This window comes from Gopherus flavomarginatus, chromosome 18 (genome assembly GCF_025201925.1).
Source record: "Gopherus flavomarginatus isolate rGopFla2 chromosome 18, rGopFla2.mat.asm, whole genome shotgun sequence".
Taxonomy (NCBI): Eukaryota; Metazoa; Chordata; order Testudines; family Testudinidae; genus Gopherus; species Gopherus flavomarginatus.
The window spans coordinates 18,470,726-18,477,553 of NC_066634.1; the positions used below are offsets into that span (position 1 = coordinate 18,470,726).

The following is a 6,828-nucleotide window of genomic DNA, read 5'->3' on the forward strand; positions in this document are numbered from 1 at the left end:
ATCAGGCTCACCGGCAGCTGTCTCAGCTCACGCTGTGTGTGTGCAAGTGCTCTTGGTCAGGAAACACACACCACTGCATGGAGGGACTCCTGTCCAGGAACGTGAGAGTCGCTTCCAGATATAAATTTCGTATCTGCATAGGGCTCTACTAATGTTAAACCTAAACTGCCCTTGCTGCAATTTAAACCCATTGCTTCTTCTCCTATCCTCAGAGGTTAATGAGAACAATTTTTCTCTCTCAACTTTGTAACAACCTTTTATGTACTTGAAAACTGTTATGTCCCCTCTCAGTCTTCTCTTCTCCAGACTAAACAAACCCAATTTTTTCATTGTTCCCTCATAGGTCATGTTTTCTAGAACTTTAATAATTTTTGTTGCTGTTCTCTGGCTTTCTCCATTTGTCCACATCTTTCCCAAAATGTTGCACCCAGAACTAGACATAGTACTCCAGCTGAGGCCTAATCCGCGCAGAGTAGAGCAAAAGAATTACTTCTCGTGACTTGCTTACAACAATCCTGCTAATACATCCTAGAATAACATTTTCTTGTTTTGCAACAGTGTTATACTGTTCACTCATATTTAGCTTATGGTCCACTATGACCCCCAGATTCCTCTCCGCAGTACTCTTTCCTAAGCAGTCATTTCTCATTTTGTCTGTGTGCAACTGATTGTTCCTTCCTAGGTGGAGTACTTTGCATTTGTCCTTACTGAATTTCACCCTATTTACTTCAAACCATTTCTTTAGTTTGTCCAGATCATTTAAAATTTTATTCCTATCCTCCAAAGCACTTGCAACCCCTCCCACCCTTGGTATCATCCGCAAACTTTATAAGTGTACTCTCTATGCCATTATCTAAATCACTGAGGAAGATACTGAACAGAACTGGACCCAGAAGTGATCCCTGCGGGTCCCCACTCATTATGTCCTTCCAGCTTGACTGTGAACCACCGATAATTACTCTCTGGGAATGGTTTTCCAACCAGCTGTGCAACCACCTTACAGTAGCTTCATCTAGGTTGTAATTCCCTAGTTTGTTTATGAGAAGGTCATGCGAGACAGTATCAAAAGCCTTACTAAAGTCAAGATGTACCACAGCTACCGCTCTCCTCACCCCATGCACAAGGCGTGTTACCCTCTCAAAGAAAGCTTTTAGGTTGGCTTGACACAATTTTTTTCTTTACAAATCCATGCTGTTAACTTATCACCTTACTAGCTTCTAGGTGTCTTCAAATCAATTAATTATTTGCTCCACTATCCACTATCTTACTGAAGTTAAGTTGACTGGTCTGCAATTCCATGGGTTGTCCTTGGTCCCCTTTTATTAGTTTAGCACTATATTTGCCCTCTTCCACTCCTCTGGAATCTCTCCAGTCTTTCATGACTTTTCAAAGATAATCACCAAAGGCTCAGATATCTCCTCAGTCAGCTCCTTGAGTATTCTAGATGCATTTCATTAGGCCCTGGTGACTTGAAGACATCTAACTTGTCTAAGCAATTTTTAGCTGGGTCTTTCCCTATTTTAGCCTCTGATCTTACCTCATTTTCACTGGCATTCATTAAGTTAGATGTCCAATTACTACTGAACATTTTGGCAATAACAAACAAAAAAGTTATTTAGCACTTCTGCCATTTCCACATTTTTTGTTATTATTTTTCCTGCCTCCTTGATTAACATGCATACCCTGTCCTTGGTCTCTCTCTGAAATGTTCCATAACTCTGAACAAGATGTTACAGACTTCAGCCACAGTGGGCATGGAGTCAGTGCTCCAGGTGGGGGGGGGGATCATGGCTCTGGGCTTCTGCCCTGGGGGAGCACCAGGGCTCAGGGCCTTAGACCTGGGGGGAGCACTAGGGTTGGGGGCTTCAGCCCTGTGGCTCTGCTCCTGGTTTCAGCATGGGGGACGCCAGGGCTTGGGGCATTAGCTACAGGGGGAACACTGGGGATGAAACTAGCACTCATCTTGTAGCTAAAGCCCCAAGCCCCGCCGCCTCCTGTTGGGCTGAAGCCCCGAGTCCCAGTGCTCCTCCCTCAGTGTTCTTATGAGGCAGAAGCCCTGAGCCACCCCACTCCACAGCCTCAACCAGCTGAAGCCCTGAGCCCCAGGGCTAAACCCCAAGGCAGAACAGTATGTGTTTGTTTTTTTGCTCTTTGTCTCCACTGTTGCCTGATTACTTCCGGTTCCACAGGGTGTCCGGTAAGTCCGTAACTCTGGTGTTCATATCTCTGAGGTTGTACTGTAGATTACAGAATAAAAGCTACTAGTTAGGCCCACTTATTGCTGGATGTGATGACAGCAGTTTTTCTTCATCAAATCATCTCTGAACCAACAAGAGGTGATGCAATTTTAGACATGTTTTTGGTAAGTAATGAGGACATCACAGAAGAGCTGGTTGTAAGAAATAACGTTAAACAAGTGACCACAAATTGACTGAGTTAAAACTAAATGGAAAGGTCATCAAAACCAGGTCATCAGCTATGATTTTTTATTTCAAAAGGGCAGACTTTTGAGCAATTAAGGGAATTCGTTAAGGAAGTCAACAGAACCGAGGAGTTCAAGGACTTAAATGTGAAGGAGGCCTGGAATTTTTTCAAATCACCTAATCGAAAACTATCTGAAATTTGCATCACAAGGGAAAAAAATTTGTAGGGAAAGACTCCAGAGCCAGCAGGATAAATAGTCACCTTAAAAAGGTTACTAGGAGTAAGCGGAGAACTTTTAGGGAATGGAAAAAGGGGTTGATAAAGCAAAGAAAGTTACATCATGGAGGTAAGAAAACATAGGAATAAAGGGAGGCTTACTGAAAGTCAAGCCGAATTAGCTCCTGCCAAAGACATTAAACTAAATAAGTAGCGCTTTCTTAGTTATATAAATAAAAAGAAAATAAGGAAAGGATGAGGTTGGGCCACTATGCAGTGCAGATGGGAAGAAGACTAAAGAATCTAGGTGTGGCCCAAAAACTAAATGTATACTTGCCTGGGTTCTCAGCGACGAGGAAAACATGGAACATGTGCACGAAAGCAGCACAGCTGATGGAAATGAGTGTCTAGAAATGCTAATTATCACATCTGAGGTGGAACAAGAACTTAAAGAACTTAATACTCTCAAATCGGTGAGACTGGATAGTTTCCCTCCCAGAATACTGTAAGAACTGGCATATGAGCTAGTTAATCTGGTAGCAAGAATTTTTAATAAATATTCATACGTAGGCATTGAACCATATCACCAAGGAACAGCTAACATTGTGCCTATGTTTGAGAAAGGGGAAAAAAAATCACTTCGGCAATTGCAGACCTGTTAGTCTGACCTCAGTAGAATGCAAGGCTTTGAATTGTGAAGTAAATAATAATTAAATTCCTAGAAGTAAATGGTGATGGGGATGTAATGCAATATGGGTTTCCAAAGGCAGATCACACCAGACTAATCAGATATCCTTCACGGAGAAAATAAGCAATTTTTCAGATAAGAGAAGTTCAGTAGATTTAAAATACCTGGGCTTCGGTAAAGCATATGACACAATACCACATGGGAAATTATTAGTTAAATTAGGGAAGATCAGGATAAGCACTGTAAGGCAGATAAGGAACTGACTTAAGGGGAGAAGACAATAGCTTGTGCTGAAAGATGAACTGAAAGGTTATTAGTTTAGTTCCTCAAAGATTGGTCTTGGGACCAATGTTATTCAATATCTTTATTAATTCATAAATTCCAACAACAGAAAGGACCACTGTGACCATCCAATCTGACATCCTATATAATAAAGGCCAGAGAACTTCCCCAAAATAATTCCCAGAGCAGATCTTTTAGAAAAACAGCCACTCTTGATTTAATAACTGTCAGTGATGGAGATCCACAACCGTTGATAAATTGTTCCACTGGCTAATTAATCTCACTAAAAAATGTAAGCCTTATTTCTAGTCTCAATGTATCTAGCTTCAACTTCCAGCCCCTGGATGTTATAGCTTTGTCTGCTAGACGGAAGAGCCCAGTATTAAATATTCATTCCCCATGTAAGCACTTGTAGACTGTGATCAAGTCACCCCTTAACCTTCCCCTTGTTATGCTAAATCAATTGTGCTCCCTGAGCCTATCACTATAGGGCATATTTTCTAATCCTTCAATTGTTCTCGTGGGACTTCTCTGACCCCTCACTGATTTATCAACATCCTTCAATTGTGGGCACCAGACCTGGACACAGAATTAGAGCAATGGTCACATCAGCACCAAACATAGGGTAAAAGAACTTCCCTCCTCCTACTTGAGAATCCTCTGTCTATATAGTCCTGGGATGCAATAGCTCTTTTGGCCATAATATGTGAGGTCACACATTTTTTTCAGGGGTAACTGCTTTCCAGGACAGTCTCCCAGGCACATTCCTGCACATGTTCCAGAGTACAATCCTTACTGAAAACTGAAGCAAAACATTCATTTACATTTTAGGGTCATAGAAGATTAGGGTTGGAAGAGACCTTAGGAGGTCATCTAGTCCAACCCCCTGATAAATCACCCCAGCAAGGGCTTTGTCAAGATGAGTCTTAAAAACCTCTAAGGATGGAGATTCCACCACCTCCCTAGGTAACCCATTCCAGTGCTTCACCACCCTCCTAGTGAAATAGTTATTCCTAATATCCAGCCTACACCTCCCTCACTGCAATTTGAGATCATTACTTCTTGTTCTGTCATCTGCCACCGCTGAGAACAGCCGAGCTTCATCCTCTTTGGAACCCCCCTTCAGGTAGTTGAAGGCTGCTACCAAATCCCACTCATACCTAGATTACTTTCAGCCTTCTCCCCATTCACATCACACAGTGGCCCGAACTCGCTCAGCTTACTTTATTCTTTTATTTATATCATCAGTTCTCAATCAGAGCATCTGAGGCTCCCTGGGGGAGCAGGAGCAGGTTTCAGTGGGTCCACCAAGCAGTGCGAGCATTATACTCACTCGCCTCAGCAATTGGTTTGGGACCCTGGGGAACAGTCCTTCTTGCTACCTCCTGATGCCAGCCTGGTTTTTATATGCAAAAAAGCAGCTGTGACACAGCTGAGCAGTGGAGTTTTTATAGCGGGGGGAGGGCACACACAGTCTCAGAAAAAGGTTGAGAACCCAATTTATATCATTATACCCAGCTATTGATAGCCCCATCCTCTACTCGCCCGACACCGGGGGGGGGGGGGGCCCACATATCCAGGTACCATTACCCCCAGAGCCTGCCCAACTACCATTAACCCTGGCCCCCACCCCCCGCACGGGGGCGGTGGAGGTGTGAATGTGCCCAGCTACTGTCACACACACCTCGGTCCCCACCCAGGGGAGGGGGTAACATACCCAGCTACCGTCACCCCCCCTGCCTGGGGAGGAAAGTGCCAAGCTCCCATCACCCCCCCCCCGGCCTCCAACAGCCCTGCCCGGGGGGAGATGGGGGGGGAACGTGCCCAGCTCCCATCACCCCCCCGGCCCACACCCGCCCCTCCCTGGGGGAAATAGGGGGGAAGGTGCCCAGCTCCCATCAACCCCCCCGGCCCACACCCGCCCCTCCCTGGGGGAAATAGGGGGGCACGTGCCCAGCTCCCATCACCCCCCCGGCCCTGCCCGGGGAAGATGGGGGGGCACGTGCCCAGCTCCCATCACACACACTCCCGCCCCTCCCTGGGGGAGATGGGGGGCACGTGCCCAGCTCCCATCACCCCCCCGACCCCGCCCGGGGGAGATGGGGGGGCACGTGCCCAGCTCCCATCACCCCCCCCGCCCCGCCCGGGGGAGATGGGGGGGCACGTGCCCAGCTCCCATCACCCCCCCCCGCCCCGCCCGGGGGAGATGGGGGGGCACGTGCCCAGCTCCCATCACCCCCCCGGCCCCCACCTGCCCCGCACGGAAGCTTCCTACCAGCGGCGCCAACAACCACTCACCTCCGAAGGCCGCGGTCATTGACCCGGAACCGGAAACGGGACAGTGAGAGAGAGTGTCGCTGGTGTCGATCACGTGAACAAATCTCCTCAGCCAATGGCTGCCCTTGCCCCGCCCCGCGGGGTGGGGCCGGGCTGGGCTCAGCTGGCGGGGTGAGGTGCCTGACCCCTGCTGGGCGGCGGCAGCGCAGTAGCTCTGGGAACGGGGCGGGCGCCTGGGACTGGGCGAAGGGAGGGGCCGGTGCGGAGGGAGGCAAAGCACAACCCCCGGGGGGCGGGGGGCGAAGCTGGGTCAGGGGCTGGCTTAGCCCTGGCCAGAAGGTCCCTGGTGACCTTGGCACGGCCCTTTGGTGCAGAGAGCGGTGCCCACAGAATGGTTACAGCAGGGCTCCAGCCACAGCTGGCCAAGCGCGTGCTTGGGGCGGCATCCCGCGGGGGGCGCTCTGCCGGTCGCCGGGAGGGCGGCAGGCGGCTCCGGTGGACCTCCCACAGGCGTGCCTGCAGAGGGTCTGCTAGTCCTGCAGCTTCGGTGGAGCCGCGGGACCAGCGGACCCTTTGCAGACACGCCTGCGGGAGGTCCACCGAAGCCGCGGGACTGGCAGAGCGCCCCCGTGGCATGCCGCCGTGCTTGGGGCGGCGAAATATCTAGAGCCGCCCCTGAGCAGGCCAGTGGGCTTGCCTGGGAGGAGAGGGAAGGTTCTCTCCTGGATTGGGGTAACTGGTTAAAAGAAAGGAAACAAAGGGTAGGAACAATTGGTCCATTTTCAGAATGGAGAGAGGTAAATAGTGGTGGCCCCCAGGGGTGTGTACTGGGACCAGTCGTATTCAACATGTTCATAAATGGTCTGGAAAAAGGGGTAAACAGTGAAGTGGCAAAATTTGCAGATGATACAAAACTACTCCAGAGAGTTAAGTCCCAGGAA

At 48.9% G+C, this 6,828-nt stretch overlaps 1 protein-coding gene across 1 annotated transcript in view; it reads right to left on the bottom strand.

Annotated features, from left to right (window-relative positions):
- CLASRP (CLK4 associating serine/arginine rich protein) overlaps positions 1–5,931 on the bottom strand; it is a 44,995-nt gene extending 39,064 nt beyond the window's left edge. The window contains exon 1 of the mRNA XM_050927801.1: positions 5,909–5,931. The gene's annotated coding sequence lies outside the window, so the exon portion shown is untranslated. The remainder of the gene's footprint in view (positions 1–5,908) is intronic.
- Positions 5,932–6,828: the final 897 nt, after the last annotated feature.